Genomic DNA, 16720 nt, shown 5'->3' with positions numbered 1-16720 from the left:
AGCCAAAAATAAATACATAAATAAGCCAAGCATTTGAAACCCTTAAAAAAAAAAAAAAAAAAAAAAAAAAGAGTTGCATCTTTTCCTGTCTGGTTAGAAGATTCCTGATGCAGATATAACTCGCACCAAGCCAAGAGCACTTTCTCAGCAAGTTGCTAGGCAGTTGATGCCGTGGAGGTGCATATCAATGTTCATGGAGTGTGCTGGTCATTGGGTTACTTCCTCAAAGAAAAGTCATTGTGATCATTTCAATAGGATTTCTGAAGGGCATGTGAAAATGCTCCCCATTCTAGTTGTGGGACCACAAGAGTGCCCACCTGTTGGGCTGAGGTGCCAGCATGAAGATCTCTTCCATTGGAGAATTCGGATACCACCTTGGGTACTTGAAGTAGGAGCCACCCCAGCTCCTTGAATGATAAGCTCTTTTAAGAGACATGGGGATGGTCTGTGTTATATCTCTGGGAATTAGCGAGAACTGTTGGGAGAACAAAGACAATGGAAACTCTAGGCCAGCTCCCAGATGATACAATTAGGATGCAGAACTAAACCACTCCTACCAACGCCTGTCAGGGCAGCACAGTGTCTTTGTGCAAATTACAAAAAACGGCAGCCTCTCTGAGTAGCTGATTGGCAAAGGAGACACACCTTTTTCGGGCTGACAGCCCCTCACTGGGGCACAGCTTGCCAGGCAGGGAACAGCTGCCCATCCCTGCATGCATTTGTGCATTGCACAAAATGCACCACCCTCTGGCCCAGCCCACCAGGACCTGACGCCGCGCTGTGAGGGGGAGTTCATGGAATGTACCTCGTGTTAAGAACCAGGAGTAAATCTGGAAGGATGTGCTTTTGGAGGTCTGAGCCAGAGGCTTCGCTTGAACTGAAGCATAAAGAATGTGTGGCTGGAGCAATAGCCTGGGGAATTAGCCCTTCCATCTGGCCCGACAGTATATGCATAGCACTGTTTTGCAGCCCCAAACAGCTGCCAGTCGTAAAGGACACAAAAGGCCCAGAAAATAACTTTTTAGAACCAGAAAATGTCATACCCATGACTGAAAAAAATTATTGCAGGCCTGGAAATGATCCTGAAATTGATGGAGGTCATCTCCTCACAGGAGAGGCTAAAAGATCCTCAGGTATCCTGGCTGCCATAAGCTGCTCCAGGGACCTAAGCAAAGGGCAAGCTCATGCATTGCTGGGCTCCACCGTGACAGTGACCCTGGCAGTTGAACCCAGAGGAGATGGAGACTTGGACAGAGATAACATGGATACACAGGGAGGGGCGGAGGGTAGCAAACTGAGACACCATTATGTCCATTACTGGGGATCTGGCATGTCTGGCATATGGGGCAATTGGAAAGAATGGGCTTATCAAACTCATATTTGAATGACTCCAAAGATAGAGATGAATATAGGGGAACCGAAAGCTGGACACCAAGCATCTACAGTTAGGGGAGAGGAATAGCTCTGAGAGCAGAGTGCTGATCTCCATTGCATTTGCTCTCCTGGCTAGAACCCCGTGCACAGGTGTAGGAGTCTGAAGCTGGTGGTAGGGAGACAGGAAACTGGTGGCATTGTCAGTAGGACTTGAAAGGACTGTCACTGAACTATAAGACAGTGGTCACAAGTAGCCGTGTTTGTGAGCCCCTAACCATGGCAGTGTCACAGAAGGGGGCATTCCTCCCAACTTTGTAGAAATCCCTGGCATTTAAGGCATTCCAGGGGGTTGTGGGGGTGCAGGTCTTTGGTGCCTTTTGAAGGTGCTGGTGCTGTCCCAAGGCAGTGAAGGAGCCATAGCCAGCAGAGGTGACCTCGGGCCTAGGGGCTCAGTAGGGCCAGCAGATGGGGCATAGAAGCAGCCACGACTGTAGGAGAAGGTGATCACAGAGCCTCATGGTAAGGGATGGGTTTATTTGTGAGCATATGTGACCTTGGACCTCCAGAGATGACTGCACAGGAAGGTGGAGACTTCGTAGAAGCCTGGCATCCAGCATTCACAAGCCACAGCAAGAGCCAGCAAAACCCAGGGGATCATAGATCTTACTTCTGAGAAAACACATTTATTCTCTGACAATTGGGAGAACAGGCAAAAACTATTATATCCATCATCAGAAATGGTTTCCAGTATCTAAAAAGGGCTTATTACCTTTTTGAGTTCAAACTCTAAAATCCAAAAATATGCAGACCGCTTAAATAAAGATGAACCATTCCTGTCATGAACAGGCCTCACTCCTCACTAGCCTTATTTGTACCCTGAACATGCCAAGCTTGCTCTACCTGAGGGTTTTTGCATTTGCTGTTGCCTCTCTGGAATGTTCTCCCTCAAGGCTTTGCAAAGTTGGCTCCTTCTTGTCATTCAGATCTCAGCTTAAATTCCTCTTCCTCAGAGAGGCTTTCTCTCCACCCACAGCCACTCTCTCACATTACGTAGTTTTATGTTTTTAATGACACTTATCATTAGCTGAAATTATCTTGTTTGATTTTTTTTTTTTTTTAGTTACTTGTCTATTGCCTGTCTCTCTCCAACAAAATGTAGGTACCCCAAAATTCAAGACATTTGTCTGTCTTATTCCCAGGTGCATTCCCTAGCATATAGTAAGTACTCCTTAAGAATTGTTGAATCAATTAATTTTAAACATTCATTGGCAATTTCTCTGCAATGGCGGGGGAGGAATTACTACAGGTCAACATGAAAAACAGTATCTCTAGACTCTTTATCTTACTCATTTTCTAGGTAAGTGAGAACCAGGAAAACTGCTTCAAACTTAGTATATAATTTGCTTATATGCGTTAACAGATCACTTTCAAATTCATGTCTCTAACATCTTTGTACACTAACACTTTCCACACATCAATACTTTGACATTCATTTTGCTAGAGCATCAGATGTCTCTACTGTTTGGAATTTGCCTCTGCTAACCCAGTGCTGTTAAAACGACACATCACTGATGACAATTTGTGATCTATCAGCAGTGCGTAGGACAACCTTCTAGTCTATAGGAACACTAAAGCCGTCTGTATACTTTGAGGAAACTCTGATCATCAAAACTGTACCTGCTTTAAAGATATTTGTAACAGGAGACTCCGTTTCAGGCAGAATTCAAGTTCCTGTCTTGTGTTTTAGCAACTTTGCATACCCACTGGGATTACATCTAATATTTTCCAAGTCCTTTTAGGTGGCTAGTTTGACACCAGATGAGCTTCTAAGACACGCTGCTGAATCATCTTCATTGGAAAATTTTAAGAATAGGATAGGTAACTGCCTATATTAGATTAGCTGTCACAGTACTTATAAGCTGGGGATAGAAACCAATGCAGCCCTGAGATTTGTCCCAGCAAGGTGATTTTTCTACCTTTGGATAATAATTGGTCCTCAAGTTTTGCTATTAACAAACAAAATAATATTGAGGGGGAAAAAGACTATATTAACCAATATTGTGGGTTGTCTATACGTATTTTTTTTCCACTAAGCATATAGCAGAGGGATATTTTGAAGGGATATTTGAGACCAAAAAGACCACTGACTTTTGGGGACATTTCCTGATGTGTTTGGCACTTTTAAAATTTTTGCTTTTTTTCCTTATTTATGTAAATCATCCCCTAGTAACTAGCAAGGGGTATTTCTGAAATTCATTTACTGCCATTTTGTTGTATTGTCCAACAGATTGTTTCTAGTACCTTCTGATGTGTGGCAGCTGTGTTTTAACAGTTCCAAGTGTACCATATGAAAGTAATCAAAAGCATTAACACACTAGTGTCTGCAGCTCTGGAGGTATTTCCTGAACGTGGTACTGCTGGGCCGTGCAAAGTTGTACATAAATTACTTTTTTTTTTTTTTAGCATGCCGATGTATTCTCTTAATATATGTAGAACAATCACATGTTTGTGTTTGTATCCCTGTCTTTGTGGCGTAGCTATTGACAACGGGCAAGCATACTAAAATCTGTATTCAAGTGCCATTTTTACAGAGCATAGAATATATAACACATTAATCTGTGCAAAGTGATCTCTCAGATTCCCAAAGGAGGAAACAGTTAAAGTTTAGCGTTTTTCTCTGATATAGTGTACCCTGGGTAGATTAGTAATGGCTAAGTACGTAGCATCCTAATGTAAGCAGTTATTGGGAAATGTTTCACATACAGTATTTTACTATAGTAAGATTACACTGTACTTAAAGTAAATATCCCTGGATCCCCTCCAAAGCTGAAAGAGTGGAGTTGAGCTACAGAATCTGTTCATTCAGCAATTGTGTATTATAACGAATGAGGGGAGGGATTTGAAAAAAGTGTTGCTTTGTTTATCATAAAAGGTGAGGAGAGGTAGAATAACCTGAAGAAAGTATACTTTCAAAGTACTGTTTGTCAATAAAGCAATCAGTTGCACAATCTTGAAAGAAGATACCGGCATTTCACATATATTACAAAAGCAAGGGATCTGAGGATGAAGCTTAAAAATTAAGGCTCCAGGGCTTCCCTGGTGGCGCAGTGGTTGAGAGTCCGCCTGTCCATGCAGGGGACACAGGTTCGTGCCCCGGTCCGGGAGGATCCCACGTGCCGCGGAGCGGCTGGGCCCGTGAGCCACGCCCGCTGCGCCTGCGCGTCCGGAGCCTGTGCTCCGCAACGGGAGAGGCCACAACAGTGAGAGCCCTGCATACCGCAAAAAACAAAACAAAACAACAACAACAACAACAAAAATTAAGGCTCCAAATGTGGCAGATTCTGTCATAAGTCATATTCTAAGGTTTAAGTCTAGTTTTTCACATATCCAATGTCAGCACACTTTTGCAATCTTTATCAAGAAATGTAAAGTCTTTTATCATTTGACTATGTTTTCCAGTATTTCAATGGACAGAAATGTTACAGATATGGATACAGATACAGATTTCCAGAGAACATCCCACCTCTCATTTTAGTGTACCAAGTTCACTGTCCTGGCTAGATGAAGTAATCTTTCCAAACATGCTTTAAATAAGGGGTTCTAGGACTCTGTAGCCAAGAGCCTGCATTTACTTGGCATTCCATTTCTCCCCAGTGACCACTCGTAACAGAGTCTCAGTGTGTCTGGCCCATGTAGGACTTTCACTCTTAATTAAAACAATGATACCAAAAGCTTTTAATGATTCCCCAAATGCTATTATAAGGCACAGGGTAAATGTTAGAGCTGGGGCCCATCCTGGGGGAACAACTAAAGCTGGGAACTAACATTTTCCGCCCTGCTTCATCCACTGCCTTCCTTTGGCCTCCCACTGGACCTCGCTAGGCACTGGGCCACATGTAACCTTAACTCCTTGCTGAAGGAATCTCTTTGGAACATCAAACACCAGAAGAGTACATTTTCTCAGTCAGAAAAAGAAAATGGTTTAAACTTTCAGTTCTATCTCTCCATTTTCTGGCTTTCTCCTGGATCCAACTGTCTTACTTCTTTACCTAGGTAAACATGGAGAAAGTATGAAAGAAAGTGTCCCCTCCCTGACAACACCTTGAAAGCTTACACATTATCAATCTTCAGTGGAGTCTGCATTTAATGAGCACTTACCACTGGCAAATGGCAATACTGAAGATTTCTTTTTCATCTAGACTGAATCCCTATCCTTAGAGGTGTGCCTGAATGTGGTCTCTCAGAGAGATGGAGATGAATCTCCTGATAGACAAATAGATGTTGCTTTGAGAGAGAAGAGTTAATAATTGTCCTACAATACAGAACCCTTGCTGCTTGTGTCTCTCATTTCTGAGCCTTCGTTTCGCCTGTTCTTCCCAAACAAAGAAAATCAGAAACAGTTCCTGAAAAGTTGCCATTTGGATCAGCTACTTTAATGTACTCCACAAGCTCTTTTCAGGATACTTAGAATGTGCAAGGTACACGTGCTGTGCAGAAGAGAGGTACAAAATGAAAACATCAAGCGCCCTTTCCTCCAAGAGCTCACTAGACAGTGGGAGGGCTGGGTGTGTAAAGGAATGGACTGAGCTGGCAGAAGAGCTCAGCAAAAGCCCTGAGGTGGACCATGTACAAGGTGGGAACTTTGCAGCATGCTTGGAAACGATGCAGTTGCTTGATTTGGCTGAAGATTTATCGCCATGGAAGAATAATGGGACAAGAGATGGAAGAGGGGCTAGGAATCGGAATAAGCCTGACAAGAAAGCCTAGAACCAGACGATGGGAATTTGAATGCCAGGCTAAAGCTCGACATTGCACCTGAAGCAATAGAGGGCCACTGGCGACTTTGGAAGAACAGTGACTAATGTGATCTAATCTCTATCTTTCCTGTTAACTGCTGAGGAGCTCTCCAGCTGAAAAACTCAGAAATTATTCAGGATAAGCTTTAACAGCATCACCAACATCACCCCAATTTTGTGAGAACACAGTGGTTTTAAAAGTAACAGAGTTACAGGCTTCCCTGGTGGCGCAGTGGTTGAGAGTCCGCCTGCCGATGCAGGGGACGCGGGTTCGTGCCCCTGTCCGCGGCTGGGCCCGTGAGCCATGGCCGCTGAGCCTGTGCGTCCGGAGCCTGTGCTCCGCAACGGGAGAGGCCACAACAGTGATAGGCCCGCGTACCGCAGAAAAAAAAAAAAGAAAGTCAAAAGTAACAGAGTTACAACAGAAGAATAGATATAACTGTATATGTCTATACATGTATATTGAATCACTTTGCTGTACACCTGACACTAACACAACGTTGTAAATTAACTATACTTAAATTTTAAAAATTGTTTAAAAGAATTATGACAGAGAAGGCAGAAATCACATTGAAAACCTGTATTTTCCACCTCTAGATGATGTGTGTTAGAGTCATGGCTGATCCTAGGACAATCGCAGAAGAGAAAAGGTTTGTCTTGGTGTGTCCCCCACCCAAACCACCTCCATCCCTCCTCCAGCCCTTGCATCTCCATGTATTCATCTTCCATCTCAAGTGCAACGGGAAGAAGGGAACTAGCTCTCCACCCTCACCTAACCTAATGCTTTAACAGAAGTAAGAGGCAGGGTACTATATGAAATTAGTGTTCGAATAAGTGGAAGACTCCTTTTGGGTGTGATTCATGAGGGTCAGATTGAAATTTTCCTGCCCTTTCCTCTCCCACCAAAGCAAACTACATCTGATTGTTTATCCTGGAAATTCCTAGGGACCAAAGCTCTTCGGGTGTGCTATGGTTGGACTTAAAATCAAAAACAATGTAGAGAAAAACCTTGAGCAAATTTATATTAAAATGTAAATAACCAATAGTGTAGAAATCTGTCAGGTTCTCAGTAGGGAATAGATGGCGTGCTTAAATTAGGATCATTTCATGAAATTTAATGAAGAGACTATTTACAGAGTTGTGGGGAAGCCATAAGGGTTAGTGCAGCACTCTGGGATGATGAAAGCACAGCTGTTATCAGACCTAGACCCAAGAAAGGAGGGTAAGGAGTGCTTCCTGGGACCCAAAATGAGAGAGTCATACAGAGAGGGCTGTCATGAGGGGAGCTCAGAGCTTTAGACAAGGGACATCATTGGCCCAAGGTGACTCTGCAGAGAGAAAGACAGGGGAATAAATACCCTGATCTCACTTTTTCCCCTCCCTTCAATCTGTTTCCAGGGCTCCCCATTGGCTGATCTCAACCAGAGCTGGAGGGCAGGGGAGTCCATTGATAAAGTTCTTATAAATCAGCTTTCCTGTGCAGAGTTGGGTAGAAAGTGCAGAATACATTTGGATGGGTGAATGGCATACCGAGCATGAGGAGGGAGGGAGAAAGAGAAAGTAAGAGCAACAAGCTTTGCGGTCAGGGTGGGAAATGTTGAAGAAAGAAAGGCTGAAACTTATATTGTTCCAGAGAATTGACCTTGTTCTTGCACACGCGCGTGCACACACACACACACACACACACACATCCTTTTCAAAACTCAATAAACAGTGTTGGGACTCCCTTGTTTCTTCTAAAGTTGAAGGAAGACATTTTCAGTCACCCCTCATTCCACAAGATGGACACCCTTCTTTCTGTGAGGAAAACAAGTTCATTCAAATCCAGACACTAATGAGATCATAGTGTGGACACAATTCACTGTGAGGTGCATAGACAGTCTTATTTTTATTAGCCAGTTGGGAGTATACATGAAGAACAGCAGATAGAACAAAATATTTCTTCTCTCTTCCTGTAAGACCGCCTTTCAGGGCATCCACAGCCAGCCTCAGATGGAAACCCATGAGTTCGAGTTCCTGGAGTCTCCAACATTCCTCTTCTCTCCTCTACCCCTTAGTCCTTCCCCCAAGCAAGGACCTACTTCTCTAAGTCAAAGTTTTGTTGTTTTTTTTTTTTTTGCGGTACGCGGGCCTCTCACTGCTGTGGCCTTTCCCGTTGCGGAGCACAGGCTCCGGACGCGCAGGCTCAGCGCCCATGGCTCAAGGGCCCAGCCACTCCGCGGCATGTGGGATCCTCCCGGACCGGGGCACGAACCTGTGTCCCCTGCATCAGCAGGCGGACTCTCAACCACTGCGCCACCAGGGAAGCCCTCTAAGTCAAAGTTTTAGAGATACTCATTCTTGGTTCTGTCCTAGAGAGGTGTTTTGAAATTTTTGTTCTATACCTCTTTAATTTTCCTGAGGAATAAGATAAGATTCTTATGCCTGAAGTCTCTACAAGAGGAAACTCTCTCTTGCTAACAATGAACATAAACTTGAGTCATTATTATTCTAAAAGAAGCTCTTCCCTCCTGCACACCTCTCACTCCTCACCTGTACTCACATCCCCACCTCTTCCCCCAAAGGAGTAAAAGAGGCAAAAGGAATCTGAAACCTTGTTTTGTCACTTTAACTTTAGGGGATTCTTTTTTCTGATTGTAGTTGGACAATGGATTCCTTGGTTGATTTCACTGGTTTCATAAAATATGTTCATTTTTCTTATATATAACTAATTATCTTTTTATTCCTAAACATTTTTCGGTTATCTGTAGCTGCAAAGGACTATGAAAAATGTGGTGGCTTGAAACAATAATGTGTTAACTTCCACAATTTTATGGGCTCTCCGGGTACCTCCTGCTCGAGATGTCTCATGCAGTCATCCGAAGCCTCTAGTGGATTGACCATCCAAGATGGAGCTCTCACATGGCTGGACATTGATGCTGGCTGTTGGTTGAGAGATGAGCTGGGGACTTGGGCTAGAACACCTGTCCACAGCCTCTCTTATGTGGCTTTCATTTCTCACAGCATGACAGCTAGTTTCTGAGAGAGAGTATCTCAGGGTGAGCCTTCCAAGAGACCCAAGCAGAGGCTGCCAACTTCTTATACCGTAGTGTCAGAAGTCCCAGCATGGCACTTCCACTTCAAACCTGTCCCCATATTCAAGGGGAAAAGAATTAGACTGTGTCACCCACTTGATGTGAGGAGCATCACGCAACTACAAAGAGGGCAGGAATTGATAATGGCCACTTTGGGAAACCAAAATTTCATCTCTTCTTTTGTGCTTTCCTAATGAAATTATAATCATTCATTTGTGCCATCATTACTCAGCAGTATGCTTAATATAGTGGAAAGAGCACTGAATTCAGAGTGAGAAGGCCAAGCCAACAGTCTCAACCAGGGGCAGAACCAAGCCAAAGCAGCAGCTGGTCTCTGAGGTACCTGTGCATCCACGTCTAGCTCTTGGACTCTGGGGCATTTCCATGCCTTCTAATCCTGCTCCAGATGAGTGCAGAGTTAAAAAGAAAGAATCTGCAGTTGTTTCATCTCCATTTTACCTTTTTTTTTTTTTTTTTTTTTTTTTTTTCCGGTACGCGGGCCTCTCACTGTTGTGGCCTCTCCCTTTGCGGAGCAGGCTCCGGACGCACAGAATCAGAGGCCATGGCTCACGGGCCCAGCCGCTCCGCAGCATGTGGGATCTTCCTGGACCAGGTCACGAACCCGTGTCCCCTGCATCAGCAGGCGGACTCCCAACCACTGCGCCACCAGGGAAGCCCTCATCTCCATTTTAGATTCTCCTGCCCACTAGTAGATTAGGGGAGGGGAACTGAGCCAGCAAGTTTACCTCAAGAATTCAGGAGCAAATGGAGTAGGGCCAAACAAAAATGACCCCTCTTCAACCACAGGAGCTGAAAGATAAGTGGGTCTCTCCTCTTTCGATGGCAGATTGGTTCCCCTGCTTGCCCCAGGGCAACCTCTGGAGGGTATGAACAGATCAATTTGTACTAGTCCCAACTCTTTCACATACTACCTGTGTGATCATGGGCTAGGCACTTTCCAATTTTCTCATTGTAAAATGAGGAGAATAGCATCTCCTCCAGAGGTGCTAGAGGATCAAGATAAATAGTGTATGAAAATTTTGTGAATAGTAAAGCGTTAGGTACAGGTAAAGTACTGCTAACAGACTTGCCTAAATCAACTAAGGCAAACTTCTGTAAAGGGCCAGATCATAAATATTTTCAGCTTAGTGGATTTCATGGTGTCTGTTGCAACTATTCAACTCGACAGTTTTAATGAGTGTGAAACCAGTCTTAGAGGGACCTAGAGATTATCATACTATGTGAAGTAAGTCAGACAAAGACAAATATATTATATCTCATATATATGGAATTTAGAAATATGATAAAAATGAACTTATTTACAAAACAGAAACAGATGCACAGACATAGAAAACAAACTTATGGTTACCAAAGGGGAAAGGGGGGGGGATAAATTAGGAGGTTGGGATTAACATGTACACACTACTATATATAAAATAATCAGCAAGGACCTCCTGTATAGCACAGGGAACTCTACTCAATATTTTGTAATAATCTATATGGGGAAAGAATTTGAAAAGGAATAGATATATGTATAACTGAATCACTTTGCTGTACACTTGGAGCTAACACTACACTGTTAATCAACTATACTCCTATATAAAATAGAATGTTATTTAAAAAGAAGCCAAAAAAAAAAAGGTAACAAATGGGTATGACCAGATCTGACCCTCAGGCCAAAGTTTGCCAACCTCTGGTCTAATGTACGGTTTCACCTGGGAAAAGACTGGGAGAAAAGTTGGGCCAAGTAAACTTTTAATAATATGTTTATACTTTAAGCTATGGTTCAGATACTAGACAAGGTGAATTACAAATGTAAAGAAATGGGAAAATACTGTTTGATACTAGCCGTTGATACCTGATTTCCTCCTAGAAAGAGAAGAGTAAGAGAAAATACCCTGACCAGTGCCCAGAAATAAAAAGTGAGAATGTGGGACCTTGGGGGTGAGGAGATCTGATGTGTCTGGGAAGGGAGGAGTAATATTCCATTTATTCCAGACAGGAAATGACAGTGGGAGTCTGCCTGATTCTCAGTGTAGCCTGACCCTGTGAATGCCCAAACCCTCAGTAGGGTTATTTAAGTCATGAAATGTTAAGAGTGAATGATTTGGGTTTTATTTTTCTTATTGTTGTTTTAGAAACCAGTGAAGAGACTGGGCCCTCATACCTGATTCATTTGGAGCAGACCCTCAATAATGTTGGATCTTGGAGCATAGAGGCAAAGAAAATCATAAAAGGGTGAGTTCTAGAAATATCTAGAAATCACAAGGAGCCCTCTGGACTGTCACAAACCATGGAAAGGGGTGCAGAAGCATTTAACCAGGTGTCCGGAGGGCAGGGGCCCCAGCTGGAGCCCCGTGCTCCACAACATGAGAAACCACTGCAGTGAGAAGCCCGTACACCGCAACCAAGGGTATTCCCCGCTTGCCACACTAGAGGAAGCCCGCGTGCAGCACTGAAGACCCAATGCAGCCAAAAATAAAGAAATAAATAAATTTATAAAAAAAAACCACCTCCCACTAGATTTCTAAATTCTTACATTTTAAAAAAGTTTTTATTTCTTCTTTTTAACATTTTGTTTATTTATTTGGCTGCACCAGGTCTTAGCTGCGGCAGGCGGGCTCCTTAGTTGTGGCTCATGGTTTCTTTAGTTGCAGCTTGCTGGCTCCTTAATTGTGGCTCACAGTCTCCTTAGCTGCAGTACACAGGCTCCTTAGTTGTGGCATGAGAACTTTCAGTTGCAGCATACATGTGGGATCTATTTCCCTGACCAGGGACAGAACCCAGGCCCCCTGCATTGGGAGTAGGGAGTGTTAACCACTGTGCCACCAGGGAAGTCCCCCAGTAGATTTTAAAGAGCCTCAGTTTCATCATCCCCAAGATGGTAATTGTACCGATCCTTCATACATCACCTGGTTGCTGTGAGAATTAAATGAGAAAAGGTAGGTAAATACAGCTTTGCATATTGATGTAAAAATATAAGTTCTTTTTTTTTAACATCTTTGAGTATAACTGTTTTACAATAGTGTGTTAGTTTCTCCTTTACAACAAAGTGAATCAGTTATACATATACATATGTTCCCATATCTCTTCCCTCTTGCGTCACCCTCCCTCCCACCCTCCCTATCCCACCCCTCTAGGCTGTCACAAAGCACAGAGGTGAACTCCCTGTGCTATGCGGCAGCTTCCCACTAGCTATCTAATTTACATTTGGTAGTGTGTATATGTCCCTGCCATAAGTTCTTTTAAACTGCTGTTTGGGATGATGTTGTAACTAATCGTTAGGTATTTTAAATATATATTTTCAGGTTTCACTTAGTAGGATTCAAGCATGAATCTACTTAGAATGTGTGTATTTCAGTATATCACTAATATATATTGAGCATGATATTGTCTTTCCCTCCAATTCCTTTTCCCAACATTACCAAAGTCTGCAAACTGATAATGAATGGAATGAAAGCAAATAGCAAGTTGTGCATTGTGTGGTTAACACTGCTGGTTGCCTCCCCAAGAGCCATCTTCTCCTTTCCCTGTCAATAGAGCCCAAGTTTTATTCATATATCTGTATATAGATGCACATCTTTAGCCCACATTTCAAGGATAAATATTAAGCTTTCAAAGCCAATCATAGTAACCCCATTCCTTTTCCAGTGACTAATTAAGGGATGGGCATGTAGCTCAATTAGGATTGTTGAATGCATAATAATGAACACTTACTGAGCACTTATTGCACTCCAGGCACTTTTCCAAGTACTTTATATATATTCATGCTAATTCCAACAACAACCCTACGAGGTAGGTTTTGTGAGTAACTTTTGCAGCTCAGAAAACTGAGAGCTAGAGAGGCTAAAAGTACTTGCCTAAGGAAGTATGAAATAAGAACTAGAATACAAACCCAGGCGATGTAGCTCATTGTCCACATTCTTTGCTATTATGGGATGCTGAGGTGGAAGTCTCCTGAGGGCTTTTGAAAAAGGTATCCTCAATAACAACAAAAAAAATATTAAACAGGGTATGCGCCATTTCATTCTGCTAGACGTCTAATAATTGCATGTGATGCCCAGAGTACTGGCAGCTATCTTGTGATGATGAGGGGGGCTAAGCTGATACACTAAGGATACAAGAATAAAAAGATGGAAAAATCCAGGGTTTTGATATTGTGTTGAAACACTGATTTTACAAACTCTGAAACTTGCCTACTTGAGAACTTCTTAGTAGATGAAAAAATATATTTTCATCTTTGTTGAAACAGTTTTGGACTAGAATCATCTATTGCTTGCAGCTAAACATATCCCAGCTGAATTTACACAGACATGCTGTTAGATATGGTATGTCCAACCTAAGTGATAGGCTTCCCTTTGAAGTAGCAGTTTACTATCACTAGAAATATGTTAAGGATGTTGAAAGGGAATTACAACTTTGGGAGGGTAGTTTAGACAAATTGATCCAAGATGTCTTCCAATTCTAGTTTACTGATTTCAGTGAAATTCTGGTTTTCCCTATCAAGTAGGATCAGTAAGATGGAAAGTGTTAAAATACAATTGAACAACTTTCTGGAGAAAATGTAGATATTTAGAAGATAAAAGATAAATAAAGAAGAAAAGATACATTAGTAGAAATGTAGGCAGATACTATGGTTCAGTTAAGGAAATACAATAAAAAATAACTTGGAGATTCAAGATAAGCCCAACTTAATTTGGGGACTTGCTTCCTCAGTTCCATCCTTAAAAATTAAGCAAACAAAATCCTAACTCTACATCAGCTACCTACACACTTCTCTTTTCCCTTTGCCTCTGGCTTCTAGAAGAACACAAGGCCTCTTTCCTAATTTCTCCCAAAATCCTTGTTACTTGGCTTCTACTCCAACTGAACTGGAAGTCTGCAAACAGTGGTCGCTAATAATTTCTTATCTTGCAAATCCTAAGCATGTTTTCAGCCCTTGACTCATCCAATTTCTTTGTGGCGTTTGGCCTCAACTTTCACTTCTTGCTCCACCTTTCATAATCTCTCTGAATAACCTCACTGTCTCCCATTTACACGTGCCCAGTTCTATTTCACCAGCCCAGAGTTTTCTCCTAACCTGGAGACTTCCTATTTATAACCGTCTCCTGGACAGCTTCTGTATACTCCCGAAAAACAGGAGTCATCTTGGTTCCTCTGTCTCACTCGGCCTCCACATTTCTTACATCTCTTGTCAATTCAAACACCAAACCATGTTCTTCATTTGTCCCTGATCCATTACCATTGCCTAACTCCAGATCTTCATTTCTCATCTAGGCTTCCAAATGGCCTGCCCTCAAATTCTGTGTGGACCACCAGTGTAATAAATCTGAAGCACAGGTCTGATGATACTTTTTCAGTTTGAATGATTCCTCATTTGGTTTGGTTTCCTCAGAATAACACCCATTTTTCTTAAGGTATTGCTGCAACTGGCCCATCCTACTTGCCACCCTCAGCTCCACCTATTCCCTCCATGTATCCTCTGGATTACTTATGTGAAATGGCCTGCTTTTCCATCTCAGTGCTATGCACTCATGCTGCTTCTTTGAGTGAATTGTTTCCATCTACCATTCCTTGGCCTGGCAAACTTATCATATCTCAAGGTATAGCTCAGATTGCACCTCTTCCCTTTATCTTACCCACCATCAGGCAGACTTTTAAGTCCCTATCTGTTTCTATAAACATACCAAAACCCAAGCATGCTTGGGGAAAGCAGGAGCTACCTGTATAATGCAAAGTATCATCACACCAAGTTCCATGGAAGTGCCCAGCCCTGAGGACCTAACTGCAGCTTAGCTAATGTGTCCTTTTCTGGACAACTTTTGATTTGAGACCAGAGAGAGATGGCACTAAATCTCTCTGCCATTCAGGTAGGGGGAAAATGATTATTCTACAAAGAAACAAACTCATCCCAGCCTCATACTGCTGTAAAGGGCAGCATCAATGGAGCAACTATTTAAAGAATTTTTTATAAGAAAAAGTTGTGACCCAATAACTTTATACCTTAACACATTTTTTAATGTGTGTATAAAAATCTCAGAAATCTGAGGGCTAAAATTAAAATGCCACCCATATGTTTGTCCTGAAAAATTCAAGAGAAAAAGCAAAACTAGAATTCAGGACTCGAAAAGTTGAGTCATCAAGGACCAATTGTGATCCAGAATTATTGTTTTTTTAATCAAAATTGAACACAAATATCAAACTAACTTGATAGAGAAGATAAAATAATGACTTATTAACATTGATCTGGATATAAAACCACAGAAGACAAAACAAAACAGAAGACAAAGGTATTCACATTAATATTTTGATTAAGCATTATATGCAGTTCTAGCCAATGCAGTTAGGTAAGAAAAATAAATGAAATATGAATGAGAAATTTATTATGGCAATCTTAAGATGTCATTATTTATGTGAAAAACTCAAAAGAATCTTTTGAAAGTAATAAAGCTTAGAAAGCTTATTATATATGAAATAAATGTACATGTTAAGTATACAAATTCCAGGAGTTTTTCCTATGTATCAGAAATCACTGATTCCCTGTAATAGGGAAATAAACTGTAGTAGTTATAATGCTTGGAGATACAAGTTGAAGAAAAGATAGTTTCTAACTAGAGGGTTTTTTTCCCAAAAGCAAAGGTAATACTAGGCATGCAGAAGTAAGAGTCTCCAAATCATTAATAACAGTAAGAAAAAAATGCATATAATATCTAAGAAAAAATCTGCTCAAAAAGGAAACTATTTCCAGAAAACTGTAAACTTCTACTGAAGAGCATAATGACTGTAATAAATGGAGAAACATAACGACAGAAAGACTTAACATTAGAGAAATGGCAATACCTCCTCAAATAATCCTTAAACTTAATGAAATTCGATCATTCTCAATACATTTTTTCTTGAAACTTAATGATGATCTGAGGCTCACATAAAATCAAAACAAAACAACAAACAAAATATTTTGAGGGCTTCCCTGGTGGTGCAGTGGTTGAGAGTACGCATTCCGATGCAGGGGACGTGGGTTTGTGCCCCGGTCCGGGAAGATACCACATGCTGTGGAGCATCTGGGCCCGTGAGCCATGACCACTGAGCTTGCGCGTTCGGAGCCTGTGCTCCGCAACGGGAGAGGCCACAACAGTGAGAGGCCCGCGTACAGCAAAAAAAATAATAATAATTAATTAATTAAAATATTTTGAGAGATCAGAATAATGAGGGGTGGCTTTGCATTAAGAGATCAAAATGTGTTACAAATCTATAATAATCAAAATAATATGGCACTGATGTTATCTTCTAACTCTGATTATTTTTTTCCCCTCCTTCTATTCCTCCATAATCCTGAACTGCTCAAAAGCATTCTTTTCTGTGAAACTTTCTTGGACCACCCAATTTGGAAGTCACTTCCTGTAACATGTCTGCCCTTCTTTTTGGTCATTGATCTCTTATTCTTGGCTATATAGCAAATTTTGTACATGCCTTTTC

This window comes from Kogia breviceps, chromosome 8 (assembly GCF_026419965.1).
Source record: "Kogia breviceps isolate mKogBre1 chromosome 8, mKogBre1 haplotype 1, whole genome shotgun sequence".
NCBI classification, from domain to species: Eukaryota; Metazoa; Chordata; class Mammalia; order Artiodactyla; family Physeteridae; genus Kogia; species Kogia breviceps.
The sequence above is the reverse complement of the archived record's forward strand: the minus strand, read 5'-3'. Positions refer to the sequence as shown.